This window comes from Lynx canadensis, chromosome D2 (assembly GCF_007474595.2).
Source record: "Lynx canadensis isolate LIC74 chromosome D2, mLynCan4.pri.v2, whole genome shotgun sequence".
NCBI lineage: Eukaryota > Metazoa > Chordata > Mammalia > Carnivora > Felidae > Lynx > Lynx canadensis.
The window spans coordinates 29,907,974-29,925,905 of NC_044313.2; the positions used below are offsets into that span (position 1 = coordinate 29,907,974).

At 35.5% G+C, this 17,932-nt stretch overlaps 1 non-coding gene across 1 annotated transcript in view; it reads left to right on the forward strand.

The window, feature by feature from the left end:
- Nucleotides 1-1,619: 1,619 nt before the first annotated feature.
- Nucleotides 1,620-17,932, forward strand: part of LOC115527650 — a 31,842-nt gene continuing 15,529 nt past the window's right edge. The window contains exons 1-2 of the transcript XR_004344254.1: nt 1,620-1,786; nt 13,991-14,162. This is a non-coding gene — a transcript (uncharacterized LOC115527650). The remainder of the gene's footprint in view (nt 1,787-13,990; nt 14,163-17,932) is intronic.

Below are 17,932 nucleotides of genomic sequence, written 5' to 3' on the forward strand. Positions count from 1 at the left end.
CTCTGGGTTAAATGTGAGGTAAATTCCCATGGATTTTATTTTTAACTAAAATGAGACAGTTTCTGTCCTTGTTCTTGGTGCTTCTTAAAAACTACTTTCCCATATATGTAAGAAAATAAAAATGACAACCCGCTCCCCCTTCCCCACTTCAAAAACTGATAATGGACTCAACCAAATGATCATGGTTCTGCTTTACAAGACTTAAGGTCTTATAACAATTGCTAATGGGGCACTTTGGTCACTCTGCATCATCTTTTGTAGAACCCTCTAGTGTTCCACAGAACCCCATTTGAGAAACTCTGCTCTAGGGACTGGGATAGTGAATACCAGATAGAGTAAGGCGAATCCTTGTACATAATTATTAACCTAATTTTTTTTCAATCTGTTTATCACTTAAAGTCATATCATCCATACCTTGCAAAACACTGTCTAAAAGGACAAGTAAGATCTGGGTATGTTAGGAAGAGGAAAAAAGGTATGCTAAATGAGAATAATTAGAGCAAAGCCTAATGCAGCAGGGGATTCTGTGATAAATAGAACTGGCTGACACCAACAAAGAATTCATTGATAACAGTAGAGAGGCTTGAAGCGGGGAGAAAATTATGGTTGAGTCATAGAGTCCTTGAAGTAAAGAAGAAGAAAGTCTTAAAAATCAACTAAGGTTTTTGTTTTTTTTTTAAGTTTATTTATTTTGAGATAGCATGGGAAGGGCAGAGAGAGAGAGGATCCCAAGCAGACTCCACACTGTCAGCACAGAGCTCAGTGCAGGGCTTGATCCCATGAACCATGAGATCATGACCCGGACAAAATCAAGAGTTGGGTGTCTAACTGACTGAGCTACCCAGGAGCCCCTAAAAAAATCCACTAAGGTTTGAAGGGTGAGTGAAACTGCTGAAAGAAATTGGAAGAAGGATGAATCTGGAAGTAGATAGGCAAATACAGATATTGTTGTGATAATTCATACAAGTGAAACTGAGAGCGAGAACCAAAATAGTGGCAATAGATATGAAGGAATGGGGTGGGTATGGGACATGTGAGTAGAACTGATGGTATCAGGGATCAAACCAACAATGAATATATTTACCCTAATGGTGTTTCCATTCTCAGAAATATTAGAAATGTGGAATTGAGTGGATTTTTTTGAAGTGCTGCTAGGCTGAGCAATTTTCCCAGACTTACCAGCCAGTCATCTTTCCTGGCCTTGCCTCCCAACACTATTCCTATCATTTCATAAAGGAATACAGACCCAGCAGTGTCAGATCCTCTGATTTTTCAAGAGAAGCTAGAAATCTAGCTACTTTGTAATACCATCCCATTTTTAAATGTTAGCAATTCTATTTTTTGTTGTTGTTGTTAACAATAACATACTGTGGACTAGACTTGGTTGCTAATTTGCAACCTGTGTCTAGAATTGTGTGTGCTGCTTTCTAAATCACTTCAAAATGTACTCTGAACCAAAAGGTAATATAATCCTTCTGAAGCCTCTCTGCATAATTCCTAGCAGGAATTACTTAGCAGGAAGCTCATAGAAAGCCTTTTTGTAGTAGCTAATAATTTCCTTTTGTTGGAATGTTGATTTTAAAGTTACAAGCCTTATTCTGCTTCTTCCCAGCCAGGTCTCTAGACAAACTTTATAACTTTGCTGATTGTTCTGGACTCCACCTGATATTTGCTCTAAATGCACTGCGTCGTAATCCAAATAACTCCTGGAACAGTTCTAGTGCCCTGAGTCTGTTGAAGTACAGTGCCAGCAAAAAGTACAACATATCTTGGGAACTGGGTAATGGTAAGTAAAGATGTCATTTCCTCTGAATTGACAAGATAAAAAATAAGTTGGCCCAGGACATAGCCTCAGTTAGACCATCTCTAGCATACTGGCCCAGAAAACACTTGGGATGTTTCACTTCATATTAAGGGCAACACAAGAATCTGGTAAAAGAATACTATTGGCCAAAGGATCTGAATAGACATCTCTCCAAAGAAAAAATATAAAAGTCTGAAAAACACATGAAAAGATACTCAACCACATTAGCCATCAGGGAAAACCAAATCAAAACCACAATGATAGAGTACTTCACACCCACTAGGATGCCAATAATAATAATTTTAAAAAAAGATTATAGTAACAACTATTGGCAAGAATGTGGAGAAATTGGAACCCTCATATACTGCTAGTGGGGATGTAAAATGGTATAACCACTTTGGAAAACAGTCTGGCAATTCCTCAAAAAGTTAAACGTGGTGTTGCTATATGACCTAGCAGTTCTACTCCTGAGTATATATTTAAGAGAAATGAAAACATAAGCCCACAGAAAAACTTATACACAAGTATTTATAGTAGCATTATTCATAATAGCCAAAAAGTGGAAACAACCCAAATGTCTATCAACTGATGAATGGGTAAATAAAATCTGGTATAGCCATGTGATGGAATATTATCTAGCCATTAAAAAGGAATGAAGTACTGACACCAACTACAACATAGATGAACCTTGAAAAGATTATGCTAAATGAAAAAACCCAGTCACATATTTATATAAAATGCCCAAAATAGGTAAATGTAAAGAAACAGAAAGTAGATTAGTGGTTGCCAAGGGCTAGGGGAGTGAGATGATAAAAATGTTCTAAAATTTATTGTGATGATTACACAGCTGTGTAAGCATACTTAAAACCATTGAGTTATATACATTAATGTGATGATTGTATAGGTATAAATTATATCTCAACATTGCTGTTACCAAAAACAAGGGAAAAATACTGTTAGTCTTTTTTATTTTAAAGGGCATATGATGCATATTTTCTGCCACTGGTTAGTGACAAAAGCCTTAGAGTTACTTCCTTAGGGAGTTTACATTTGTAATTATCAACAATATTGTCATCTTATAGTTGATAGTATTTAGTTTACATAGCATATCCAAATACTCTTCTATTTGGACCTTAAAGTCCTAAATGAAGTGCCTAATAAAGGACATATCATGCAGGTGAGGAAATATGTTGAAAAAGGTAAAGAGAATTGCTAAAGACAGCAGGAAGTACTAAATCTATGTCAGGAACTTGGGACTTCTAACAGAAAGGGAGGTACTTTCTACTACCCTCTGGTTATTTTTCTTTAGTGGTATTAAAACTTCTTGGCTTTCTTCACTTCCTTCAACTTTCCTTCAACAAATAGTTATTGACTGCCTAGTATGTGCCAAAGGCATATTATACTACACTATACTAGTTTTGAGAGATATAATAGTAAATACCAGATAAATATCCCTGCCTACATTCTAGTAGAGGAGATAGATAATAAAAAGGATTTGAAAACAGTTCATCATTATCTTCTCTCACACAATATTTTTGTCCTATAGCAATTCAAACTGAAATGCTCAACTTGACCCTATTGTTTTTATAACAATTAATTAATGCACCCCTCTGTTCAGTCCCTCCTGTCTCCTCCTACCCTTTCTCCTTCCCCCACTCTCACTCTCCTTCTCCCCCTTCCTTCCTCTTCAATTTGCAATTCAATTAACAAATGTATATACTCCTACAACCATCTCTGAAACCAATTTTAGAACATTTCCATCACTCCAAAAAGATCCCTCATGCCCATTTGCCATCAATTCCTGTAACCATGCCCACTCTCAGAAAACTCTAATCTGTTTCTCATCTATAGATTTGTCATTTATGGACATTTCATATAACTGGATCATATAATAGTCTTTTGCATCTGACTTCTTGCACATAGCATGTTTTTCAAATTTATCCATGCTGTAGCATGTAAAAGTAGTTCATTCCTTTTTATTGCTGAATAGTATTCCAGTGTGTGACTATATATCACATTTTGCTTTTCCATTTACCAGATGATGGACATCTGGATTGTTTCTACTTTGGGGCTTTGATAAATAATGCTGCCATAAACATTCACATACAAGCCTTTGTGTGGATATATGTTTTTATTTATCTTAGGAAGATACCTGGGAGGGGAATAGAGTTACTAATCATATGGTAAATTTGTTTATTTTTGTTTTTTAACAACTGCCAAATTATTTTTCTTCTCTAACAATGTATAAGGGTTCTAGGTTTTCTACATCTTTGGAAACACTTGTTAATGTCTGTCTCTGATTATAACCTTTCTAGTGAGTTTGAAGTAGTATCTTAATATGGCCGTAATTAGCACTTCCCTAATGACAAATGATATTGAATGGTTTTTCATGTGCTTATCAGCTATTCTTACATCTTCTTTGGTGAAATGTCTACGCAAATCTTTTGCCCTTTTAACTGAGTTACCTTATTATTGAGTTGTAAAAGTTTTAAATATATTCTGGATATGAGTTCTTTGTCAAATATATGATTTGCAAATATTTTCCCCAGTCTATAGCTTATCTTTGCATTTTCTTTATGGCATCCTTTGAAGTGTAGAAGTTTTGAATTTTGATAAAGTTCAATTTATCAATTTTTAATTTTATGGGTCATACTTTTGGTATCATTTCTTTGCTTAACCTAAAATCACAAAGTGTTTTTTTGTTTGTTTTCTTCCAAAAGTTTTATAGTTTTTGCTCTTACATTTGAGCTACAAGTTAATATAAAAATTAATTTTTGAGTATAGCATGAAGTTAGAGTCTAAATTCATCTTTTTGCTTGTGAATATCAAGTTGTCCAGCATTATTTAAAAGATTATCCTTTCCCTATTGAATTCTCATAACACTGTTGCCAAAAATCAACCAAAAATGGATTTATTTCTGGACTCCTAATTCTGTTCCACTGATAAGTATGTCTGTCCCTATACTAGGACTACATTGTCTTGATTACAATAGCATTGTAATGAGTTTTGAAATTGGGAAGTATAAATCATCCAACTTTGTTCTTTTTTAAAAATTGTTTTGGCCATCCTAGGTGTTTGCATTTCCACACAAATTTTAGGATCAGTTTTTTAATTTTCTCAATAAAGCCTGCTGGAATTTTAATAGAGATAACATTGAATCTATAGATCATTTGGGGGAGAATTGCCATCTTAACAATACTGAGTCTTCCTGTCCATGAACATAAATTATCTCCCCATTTATTCAATTTTTAATTTCAGTAATGTTTTGTAGTTCTTAGTGTTCAAGTTTTGCACTCTTTTTGTTAAATTTAATCTTAGGTATTTTATTTTTTTCCCACGCAATTGTGAATGGAATTATTTTCTTAATTTCATTTATGTATTGTACATGGCTAGTATTTAGAAATATGATTGATTTTATATATTGATCTTTTATCCTCCAGCTTTGCTGAATTTATTTCTTAGATCTTGTATTTTTTCCCCCACATGTGTGAGTCATTTAGGATTTTCTACGTGCAGCATATGTTGTCTCAGAATACAGACAGTTTTACTTCTTTCTATATAATTGCAATGCTTTTTATTTCTTTCCTTAGCTGACTGCACTGGCTAGAACCTCTAATACAAATGTTGAATATAAGTGGCAAGAGTACACATTCCTGCTTGTTCACAGTCTTAGGGGTAAAACGTTAAATATTTCAGCATTAAGCATGATGTTTTGCCATTAAGCTTTCAGTATTTCATCATACTATTTATAAGATTGCAGAATTCCTTTTCTACTCATAGTTGTTGATAATATTTATCAGGAATGAGTGTTGGATTTTGTCAAATGCCTCTTTTTTTTGCACCTATTGAGATGATAATGTGTTTTTGGTCTTCTATTAATATGATATTTTACATTAGTTGGGTTTTTTAAGTTTTTTTTAATATATGCATACATATATATATATATATATATTTTTTTTTTTTTTTGAGGGAGAGAGAGAGAGAGGGAGAGAGAGCACACACAAGTGGGATAGAGGCAGGGAGAGAGGGAGACACAGAATCCAAAGCAGGCTCCAGGCTTTGAGCTGTCAGCACAGAGCCTGATATGGGGCTTGAACCCACAAACTGCTAGATCATGACCTGAGCTGGTTAGACGCTTAACTGACTGAGCCACCCAGGCACCCCTTCTTTAGTTGGGTTTTTGATATTAAATCAATCTTGCATTCCTGATGTATATCCTATTTATCCACGGTATTATAATACTTCTTATATATTGCTGGGTTCACTTTGTAACTCTTTTGTTGGGGATTTCTTGGTCTATATTTATGAGGGATATTCATCTGTAATTTTCTTTTCTTGTGATGTCTTTGTTTGATTTTGGTATCAGGAGAATAATGGCCTCATAAAATGAGCTGAGAAGTGTTCCCTCTTCCTCCATATTCTGGAAGAGTTTGTGAAGGATTGGTATTATTTTTTCTTCAAATATTTGATAGAATTTACCAATTAATCCATCTGAGCTTTCTTTGTGGAAATATTTATAATGACTAATCCAGTGTCTTTTGTTGTTATAGGCCTATTCATATTTTCTATTTCTTTTTGAATTGGTTTTAGTAATTTGCATCTTTATCAGAAGTTTTTTATTTTATCTAAGTCATTTAATGGCATAAAGTTGTTCATAGTAGTCCCTTATCCTTTTAATTACTGTGAGGTCCTTAGTAGTGTCCCTTCTTTCATTCCTAATTTTTTTTTTTAATTTTTTTTTTTCAACGTTTATTTATTTTTGGGACAGAGAGAGACAGAGCATGAACGGGGGAGGGGCAGAGAGAGAGGGAGACACAGAATCGGAAACAGGCTCCAGGCTCTGAGCCATCAGCCCAGAGCCCGACGCGGGGCTCGAACTCACGGACCGCGATATCGTGACCTGGCTGAAGTGGGACGCTTAACCGACTGCGCCACCCAGGCGCCCCTCATTCCTAATTTTGATACTCTGTGACTTCTCTCTTTTTTCTTGATCAGTCCAACTAAAGGTATGTCAGTTTTGTTGATCTTTTCAAAAAACCAACCTTTGCTTTTATTGATTTTCTCTATTTTTTTATGTCATTGATTTCCACTCTAATTTTTATTATTTCAGTCCTTCTTGTTTTGGGTTTAGTTGTCTCTTCCTGCTTTCTTAAGATAGAAGCTTAGATTACTAATTTGAGATATTTCTTTTTTTTCTAATATAGGAGTCTTTTTATCTCCTAAACAACAAGAATTTATTTTCTTACTGTTCTGGAAGCCCAAAGTCCAGAATCTAGGTATCAGCAGACCTGGTTTCTTTTGAGGCTTCTCTTCTTTGTTTGCAGATGGGCAACTTCTGTGTTCTCATATGGCCTTCTCTCTGTCTGTACATCCCTAATATCTCATTGTGGCTCTCTATTTTTTTTTTAAAACACCTTTTTTTTGGAGCAGCTTTAGGTTCACAGCAAAACTGAAAAGAAAGTAGAGATTTCCCTTATATTCCCTGCTTCCACATATGCATAGCCTACCCCACTATCAACATCCCCCACCAGAGTGGTTCACTTTTTACAATTGGTGAACCTACAGTGATACATCATAATCATCCTGAGTCTATAGTTTACATTATGGTTTACTTTAGTATGAACATACTATGGATTTGGGCAAATGTTCAATGACATATCCAGCACTATTGTGTCATACAAAATATTTTTACTGCCCTAAAAATCCTCTATGGTCCATCTATATATCCCTTCCTCCTGTCCTCAACCTTTGTCAACCACTGATCTTTTTACTCTCTCCCTAATTTTGTTTCTCCTAGAATGTCATATAGTTGGAATTATACACTATGTAGCCTTTTCAGGTTGGCTTATTTCACTTAATATTATGCATTTAAGGTTCTTCCATGGCTTGCTACCTCATTTCTGTTTAGTATTAAATAATATTCCATTGTGTAGAGGTACCACATTTTATGTATCCATTCACCTATGGAAGAAAATCTTCAGTGCCTCCAAGTTGTGGCATGAATACAGCATGAATACAGCTGCCATAAATCCATGCATAGCCAAAAGTAAAAACATAAATTTTCAGCTCTTTTGGGCAAATAACAGGGAGCACAATTGCTGCATCATATAGTAAGAGTATGTTTTGTTTTATAAGAAACCACCAAACTCTTCCAAAATGACCATATCAATTGTCATTTCTGCCAGCAATGACTGAGCATTCCTGTTGCTTCACATTCGACATAGTTTTTGGTGCTGTCAGTGTTAACAATTTTTGGTCATTCTAATAGTATAGAGTTGTATTTAATTGTTGTTTTAATTTGCATTTCCCTGATGACATATGTGGAGCATCTTTTCATATTGTTTTTATCTTTTCACATTTTTTATTTGCCATTTGTATATCTCCTTTGGTGAGGTGTCTGTTGAAGTCTATGACCCATTTTTAAATTGGGTCATTTGTTTCTTTTTTGCTAATTTTTAAGAGTTCTTTGTATATTTTAGGTAACAGTCCTTTATCAGATGTGTCTTTTGCAAGTATTTTCTCCCAATTTGTGGCTTGTCTTCTCATTCTCATAAAATTGTCTTTTGCAGAGCAAATACTTTTAATTTTAATCGTCTAATTAATCAATTATTTCTTTCATGGATTGTGCATTTGGTGTCATCCCATGTGCTTTTACATACTATATTTTTATTTTCATTTCATTAAAAATATTTTCTAATTCCACTTTCTTCTTTGACTCATGGATTATTTAACTTCCAAATATTTATAGATGTCTCAAATTTCTTTCTGTTGTTGAATTCTAGTTTAATTCTGTTGTGAGAAGGGCACATACATTATATGATTTAATCCTTTTAAATATATGAGACTTGTTTGATGGCTTACCATATGGTCTATCATGAAGGATGTTCTATATACACTAAAAAAAGAATGGGTATCCTACTGTTGAGTGGAGTGTTCTAAGGATATCAATAAGGTCAAGTTGGCTGATAGTGTTATTTAAGTTTCCTATATCAATGCTAATTTTCTGCCTAGTTGTTCTACTGATAACTAAGAATACCATATTGAAGTCTCCTATTATTGTTGGATTTTCTATTTTTTCTATTTAATTTTGTTTCATATATTTTGGTGTTCTGTTTTTGGTATGTATATGTTTATAATTGTTATATCTTCCTGACAAATTAACACTTTTATCATTATAAAATGCCCCACATTTTATAGTAACACTAGTAACACTGTTGTCTTAAAGTCTATTTTGTCTGATATTAGTATTGTCATTCCAGTTCTCTTATGGTTACTGTTTGCATGGTATATCTTTTTTTATCCTTTTACTTTCAACCTATTTGTATCTTTTACTTTAAAGTATGTCTGTTTAGTTGGATCTTAGTTTCCTTATTCATCCTGACAATTTCTGCTTTTAATTGGAGTGTTCAATCTATTTACATTTAATGTAATTGTTAATATTGTTGAATTTATATCTGCCATCTTGCTGTTTTCCATTTATTTCATTTTTTGTTCCTCTGTTTATCCTGTACTGCCTTTATTTTTTACCATTTTATTTAATTTATTATTTTTAATTTACATCCAATTTAGCATATAGTGCAACAATGATTTCAGGAGTAAGATTCCTTAATGCCCTTAACCATTTAGCATACCCCCCTCCCACAACCCCTCCAGTAGTCCTCTGTTTGTTCTCCATATTTAAGAGTCTGTTTTGTCGCCCTCCCTGTTTTTGCTTCCCTTCCTTCCCTTATTTTCCTCTGTTTTGTATCTTAAAGTCCTCATATGAGTGAAGTCATATGATGTTTGTCTTTCTCTGACTAATTTTGCTCAGCATAATACCCTCTAGTTCCATCCACATAGTTGCAAATGACAAGATTTCATTCTTTTTGATTGCCGAGTGATACTCCATTGTATATATATGCCACATATTCTTTATCCATTCATCCATTGATGGACATTTGGGCTCTTTCCATACTGTGGCTATTGTTGATAGTGTTGCTATCAACATTGGGGTGCATGTTTCCCTTCAAAAAAGCATACCTGTATCCCTTGAATAAATACCTAGTAGTGCAACTGATGGGTCATAGGGTAGTTCTACTTTTAACTTTTTGAGGAACCTCCATACTGTTTTCCAGAATGGCTGGACCAGTTTGCATTCCCACCAGCAGTGCAGAAGAGATCCTCTTTCTCCGCATCCTCGCCAACATCTGTTGTTGCCTGAGTTGTTAATGTTAGCCATTCTGACAGGTGTGAGGTGGTTATCTCATTGTGGTTTTGATTTGTATTTCCCTGATGATGAGTGATGTTGAGCATTTTTTCATGTGTCACTTGGCCATCTGGATGTCTTCTTTGGAGAAGTGCCTATTCATGTCTTTTGCCCATTTCTTCCACTGGATTATTTGTTTTTTAGGTGTTGAGTTTGATAAGTTCTTTATAGATTTTGGATACTGACCCTTTATCTGATATGTCATTTGCAAATATCTTTTCCCATTCTGTCGGCTGCCTTTTAGTTTTCCTGATTGTTTCCTTCACTGTGCAGAAGCTTTTAATTTTGATGAGGTCCCAGTAGTTCATTTTTGCTTTTGTTTCCCTTGCCTCAGGAGATGTGTTGAATAAAAAGTTGCTGCGGCCAGGGTCAAAGAGGTTTTTGCCTGCTTTCTCCTCGAGGATTTTGATGGTTTCCTTCTTACATTTAGGTCTTTCATCCATTTTGAGTTTATTTTTGTGTATGGTGTAAGAAAGTGATCCAGATTCATTTTTCTGCTTGTCACTGTTCAGTTTTCCCAGCACCATTTGCTGAAGAGACTGTCTTTATTCCATTCCACTGATTATTCCTTCCTGCTTTGTCAAAGATTAGTTGGCCATATGTTTGTGGGTCCATTTCTGGGTTCTCTATTCTGTTCCATTGATCTGAGTGTCTGTTTTTGTACCATCCTGTACTGCCTTTTTATGCAGAAGAGATATTGTATAATATACCACTTTAATTTCTTTGTTTTTATTTTGTTTTACTTATTTTCCTAGTAATTTCTTATTGTAATATATCCGAATTCATTACAATCTATTTTAGAGTAATTCTAACTTAATTCCACTTAACTATAGAAAATTTACTCCAATAGAACTCCATTTCTCTCTGTTTTGTAGCCATTATTATTATAAACATTATTATAAACATTTTCATATGTCATAAGCCCAACAACACAGTTTTATAGTTTTTGTTTTTATGCAACTATTATTCAAATTCATTAAAAAAGAGTAATGGAGGGGTGCCTGGATGGCTCAGTTGGTTAAGTGTCTGACTTTGGCTCAGGTCATGATCTCCCAGTCCATGGATTTGAGCCCCATGGACTCTCTCTCTCTCTCTCTCTCTCTCTCTCTCTCTCTCTCTCTCTGTCAAAATTAAATAAACTTAAAAAAAGGAGAGTAATGGATATTTTCAACTATCTTTTATATTTTCTATGTAATTGCCATTACTAGTGTTCTATATTTCTTTGTGTGGTTTTGAGTCACATCTGGTATCATTTCCTTTCAACCTAAAAGACTTCCTTTCCTATTTCTTGTAAGGCAGATTTTCTCACAAGTTCTGTTCTTTGTTTTTCTGGTTAAGGTCTAAATTTTGGGATACCTGATGGCTTAGTCGGTTAGGCATCTGACTCTTGATTTTTGCTCGGGTCATGATCTCGTGGTTTGTGAGTTTGAGCACCCCATCAGGCTCTGCACTTCAAAATAAATAAACTTAAAAAAAAATCTTTAAGATGTAAATTTTGCTTTCAGTTCTGAAGGATAGATTGCTACATATAGAATTCTTGGCCAATTTTTTTTTCTTTCAGCATTTTGAATATGTCATTCTACAGTCTTCTGACCTCCATTATTTCTGGTAAAAATTCAGCTGATAATTTCATTGTGTTCCTCTGTATGTGAAGAGTTATTTCAGGTCCCAGATTTTCATTTGATCATTTTTATAATATCTCTCTTCATTTATATTTGATTAGTCGATACAATCATACTTTCCTTTAATTTTGTATTGTTCCTGTTAGTTCTATGAACATATTTATGATAGTAGTTTTGAAGTCCTTCTCCCTTAGGAGACAGTTTCCATTGACTACTTTTTTTTTCTTCTTTATGGATCCTATCTCTTTGCATGCTGTAATTTTTGTTGTTGTTGAAAACTATACATTTTAAATAATATGTTGGAACAACTCTAGATTCCAAATCCTCCATCTCAGAGGTTGTTTCTGTTGTTTCTTTTTTATTTGTTTGTTTAGTAACTTACCTGGACTAATAGTGTAGCATCTGTCTCTTTTGCATTTTATAGCTGTTGATATATCTTGTTTTTCTATTTTTTAATCATTGTCTAGGCCAGCTTCCTAAAGATTGCCCCTGAGTCATCATAGCTTAATGGTGAGACAATGATTGATTAGAGGTTGTGCTTATCTTAAGCCAGTAAGACTTCTAACCTTTGCCAGTGGATCTGTGTGTGATTTGGGGAACACATTCCAAATTTAAACAGTTTACAATTCTCACTGACTTTTCCTTTTTGACATGCTTTGTTATGTCTCCTTTATGAGTGTGCTAGGTTTCACATTCATCTGTCAGTACATGGATAGTTAGTGCCCTCTCCAGTCTACTGAGCACACACAGCTTTCCAGACTACAAAGGGTATGTGTGGGCTTATCAAGGCCCACTGTGACTGTCCTATTCCCAAAATTTCCCTGTTAAATTTCTTGCAAGTCTGCTGGTCAATTTCTTGACCCTACCAGTATTAAAACTTGTGGGTAACCAAGGTGTTGGCCTTACCTGGGGCATGTGCTTCATTCCAAATCAGGTTAGCTCTTTCCAGCAGTGGAGCTGCTGGTTTTTAGGATTTTCCTATGCCCTTTTAGAACACCAAGTTAATAGAAACTAAGGGAGGATGTTGTACTCTAAATTGTTTAACCCAGCCACTTTGTTATTATTGAAAATTAAGATTTTTCTTTTGCTTTCTTTTTTTTTTTTTTTTATTAACCATTTGTTTATTTTTGAGAGACAGAGAGAGACAGAGTGCAAGCAAGGGAGGGGCAGAGAGAGAAGGAGACACAGAATCTGAAGCAGACTCCAGGCTCTGAGCTGTCAGCACAGAGGTGGGGCTTAAATGCATGAACTGTGAGATCATGACCTGAGCCGAAGTCGGATGCTTAACTGACTGAGCCCCCCGGACACCCCAAGATTTTTATTTTTGGTACAATGACCATCTTTATAAAGCCTTGCTTTCTTACCATTTATATCAGTTTCCTAAGCCTGTCATGACAAATTACCACAAACTCAGTGGTGTAAAACAGCAGAAATTTAGTCTCTCACAGTTCAAGGAACCAGAAGCTCAAAATCAGAGCATTGCAGGGCTGATTCCTTCTAGAGGCTCTATGGGAGAATCTACTCTATGCCTTGCTCTTAGCTTCTGGTAGCTACCAGCGATCTTTGGCATAACATCATCCCTCCAGTCTTTGCCTCTGTCGACACATGGCCCTCTTCCCAGTATGTCTGTGTACCTGAACCTCCCTCTCCTTTCTTTTTTTTTTTTTAATTTTTTTTAACGTTTATTTATTTTTGAGACAGAGCGAGACAGAGCATGAACAGGGGAGGGTCAGAGAGAGGGAGACACAGAATCTGAGACAGGCTCCAGACTCTGAGCTGTCAGCACAGAGCCAGACGCGGGGCTTGAACTCACTGACCGTGAGATCATGACCTGAGCCGAAGTTGGCCACTTAACCTACTGAGCCACCCAGGCGCCCCTCCTTTCTTTTATAAAGACACCAGTCACTTGATTTAGGGTACACCCTGATCCCATATGGCCTCATCTTAACTACATCTTCAAAGACGCTATTTCCAAATAAGGTCACGTTCTGAAGCTACAGGTGGATATGAACTTTGGGATACAATATTCAACCCAGTATTATTCATTATAATTCATTATAAAGTATCACCCAAAATCAGTATGGTCTCTCTTTTGTGGAGTAGGAGATCTTTTGAAAGATTCATTTGAAAATGAGGAGAATGGTAAAATAGCACTTGACTTTTTGTTATGATGGTTCCTCGAGTTAAACTAGTTCACACCCTCTTTTTGGCTATTTTATTCACATTGTTAAGAAAAAAGCAGAGAGATATGTGGACAGGAAAGGGTTGGCAGAGCCTTACCCTTCTCAACTCTGACTTGCATGTCTGCTTTTAATCTAGAGCCAAATAACTATCGAACCATGCATGGCCGGGCAGTAAATGGCAGTCAGTTGGGAAAGGATTACATCCAGCTGAAGAGCCTGTTGCAGCCCATCCGGATTTACTCCAGAGCCAGCTTGTATGGCCCTAATATTGGGCGGCCCAGGAAGAACGTCATCGCCCTCCTAGATGGGTAGGTCATATTTTTTAGCAGTTCGTATGACACTATTCATAAGTGTAATGGATTAATGTATTTGTATTTTTCCTGGTTACTTGTAGTCTTAAGAAAGATGGAGAGACTTTTTCCATAGTGACTTCCCCAACTCTAAATTAATGATTCTCCATCAAACAGCGGAAGAACTTCTCATCTCTCCAGGCCTTCCACAGTCATCAGGAGGTGGTGGGACTGGGGAAGGGTATCACAATCTCTTGGGCAGGTTGGAAGGGATTACATTGTTTTAAAAAACACATTTAATATTAAAGCATTTGATAGCATTTTATATTTTTAAAAAGTCAAAATACTATTACTGTATTCTTGTGACCTCTTATAGAAAGTAAACCTTAACATAACCCTGGCCGTTGGAGCTGGATTAAAAATTTGAGAATCACTATTACTACTTGTAGATTCAAGCACTACTTAACTGATAGAGTCATTAGTAGGTATTCTAGAGAATTGCTACCATGTGATTACTTTGACTGAATCTAATAATCATTTTAAGCATTGGTTATGGATGAGGCACTATGCCCAGTCTTGCTGGTGGGCCAGGCCCAATTGAACCCATGCAGGTTAGGTCCAGTTATATAGGGTCAAAGGGAATGTCTGAGGGAATGGTATGAGGAAGGCTGAAGAAGAGGAAGGCTGTATGTTGAATCCAAGACCCAAAGTGGAGATGTGACTTGAGCAGGAAGGGTGGGAACTATGAAGTGGGGAGAGTCAGAAGTTCCCCCGGAACACAGAGTATGCACCAAGACCCACCTGTTATGTGCCATCCTGTCATACTCTGGGATGAATATGGTTATTCCTGAGAATTCAAAGATGAGTAAGACATTTTCCAGTGAAGTGCACATTCTAAATGAGGTTAGATAAATGCCATATGAATACAAAGAGAGATTATCTGAGGAGAGAAACCTTTGGCTAACCTCCAGGTTGGCCCTTGTGCCTTAATGGCTCTTAGAACTCTCTCTCCTCCTTTTGTGGTGCCCTAGTCTTGATCTAAGGTAATTAACATAGCAGACATTATTGGAGGTTTGGGAAAGCATACAGATTTAGTGTAACAACATTAATAACCTGAAATTTAATTTTAGGCACTTTCCTTTTTACAAAGAATCCCTAAGTCCTTACTTCAGCTCTCCTTTCCCCATCCGTCTCTTTTCTCCCCTTGCCTCTCAAGAGCAACTTCCCCTTTTTCTTACACAACAATTTCATGATTTTGGCTCCTACCCACAAATTCAGCTCTTGGTTTCCTTTTGCATACTTTCACTGAACTTTAAAATTACTCTGTGTGTGGGGGGGGGGGTTGTGATGGAAATAGGTTGATTTCATTTTATGTATTACAATTGAGGAATAAGAATCACATGTATAGAACTTTATTCATAGTTCATAATATATAATAAAGCAAGGTGTGTAACTATCATTTTAATCCATGTAGTTATTCTTTTGGATTGTCCTTTTTCCGTAATGATTTCATCAATGTATTTCATGGTACTGAAATGCCTTTTCACTAACATGGCCTACAGGGTCAATTCACTCATCCTGCAAACGTTCCTTGAGTAATTGCTATGTTCTGGGTGTTATGTTCAGAACTAGGAATGTAATCATAAACAAAAACAGATACTTTCTCTGCCTTCATGGAGTATACAGTATGTTAAGGAAGACATGGAGATTAATTAGCTGATCTTAAAATTAAGACAATAACAAGGAGAGGAACATGGTGCTATGAATGATTATAAAGGCTGGGATTTAACTGAGTTAGGAGGTCATGGAATATGGAGTCCACTTCCCCATACATCCAAAAACTAATAGGACTCCAGAGAATAGAGAAAGTCATTTAGGGAAAAGGAAAGGTACTGATAAGAACTTTTAAAAATTTTATATGCCAGAAAAAATGGAAATTTATCTTTATTAATGTGTATGTAATAAAAATACAGTGAATTATAACTTGAAACACATAAACATTCCCAGCAACTCAACCAACAATAACAAAAATGTCAGCACTCTAAATTACCAGCTCTTTTCCAATCCTCCTGGTTATACCGATACAGTTTTACATAGTTATGATCATTCTATATGCATCATTTTGAGTTCTGCATTTTTTATTCATTGCTTTATGTTGCCCTTTTATTATTTCTACATAGTTTTCATATTTGTCATTCTTAATAGCAATGAAATATTCCATTGCATTAATGTACCAAAGTCTGCTTAAACATTCCCTCACTGCTGGGCATTTGGGTTGTTTCCAGTTTTTGTCTGTAATATATAGCACAGCTATAAACATCTTTATACAAATAGGTTTTTTATTTCTTTTGAATTATATCCTTGGGCTATATTCCAAAAAGTTGTGTTTCTGGGTCAAAGTATATGATAATTTTTATGGCTTTCATATTTGTTGCCAAATTTCTTTTCAGAATGACTTCACCAGGTTGTAGGGCAGCAGTGTATTAGTATATCTTTTCCCCCAATACCCCACAGCAATGACTATAGTCATTTTTATTAATTTACTCTATTTTAATTAATGCAAGACTGTGCCACATGGCTGTTTAAATTAGAATTCTGTTAACTATGAAAAGAACTGAACATTTTCCAAATCCTTAGGTTGTCTCCTTTCCTGCTATCCCACGTTTGGTTAATGACACCATAACCATTTGCCCGAGGTGCAGACCAGGAGGCCATTTTACATTCATTCCTCTCTTTTGTTCACATACTCCATTAGTTAGTTATTAAGTTCTGTTATTTCTGACTTCTTAGTATCACTCACATCCCAGCTTCTTCTCATTTTTATTTTAAACCTTATCATTCTTTCTCTTAAATGGTTTTTCTATATGTAGTCTCAGACTCTAATTATTTCTCCATATATTTGTTCTGAGTAGTTTTCTCTTCTTTAATACAGCATGTGGTCAAATCACTCTTGCTTGAAATCCAAACACTTTCACATGCACCCCTGGCCTGTAGGGTCTAGTGCCTGCCTCACTTTGCAGCTAGGAATCAGCTATACCTCCTGTGCACAATCTGCCCTTAACTACATCAAAGTATACCTATGCCCCTTTTTAGTTTGTGTAATTTTCTTTGGAATATCACTCTCTACTCTCATTTTTCTTCTTTCCAATAGGTCTTCTCTGACATCCTCAGGCAGAATTTCTTACCACCACCTCTGTCTTTATAATAGCATTTTTAATTTTTTTTCTCTAGCACTTATCAAATTGATGATAAATTATTTATTTATATATCTGCCTTCCCTAATAGACTGTGGACTAGGATCAGGACATGGTCTATATTTTACTCAGTTAGACTCAGAACCTATGAATACAGTAGGTGTCTTATAAATGCTTATTGAATGAATGTTGACTTATTCAACAGCTGGTTCTAAATTCATTGATCTAAAAGCAGTATGCATAAATGTGATTGTGAAGCATTGTAAATCATTGTATAGTAATTTAAGTAAATTATGGTGATTTATATAAATCATAATCATTAGCTTTAGCTTTACATAACCAGTTTTAAGCTTTTTTTCTTAGGTAGTTACAGGACTAAACAAGAATATCTTCTCAGTTAGGATATAACTTCACTAGGACAGCGATAGAAACATGAAGTCTCATGTTTCTTCAGGGACTAACATATTGCCTGGAATATGAGAAATAGTTCATAAAATGCTTGTTTTATTATTTCCATTTCCTCATTGGTGAACTGGCCTTTTTTAAGTCAGTGATTTGTATCTAAAGTGTAAGAATTGTTCTTTAGGGTTATAT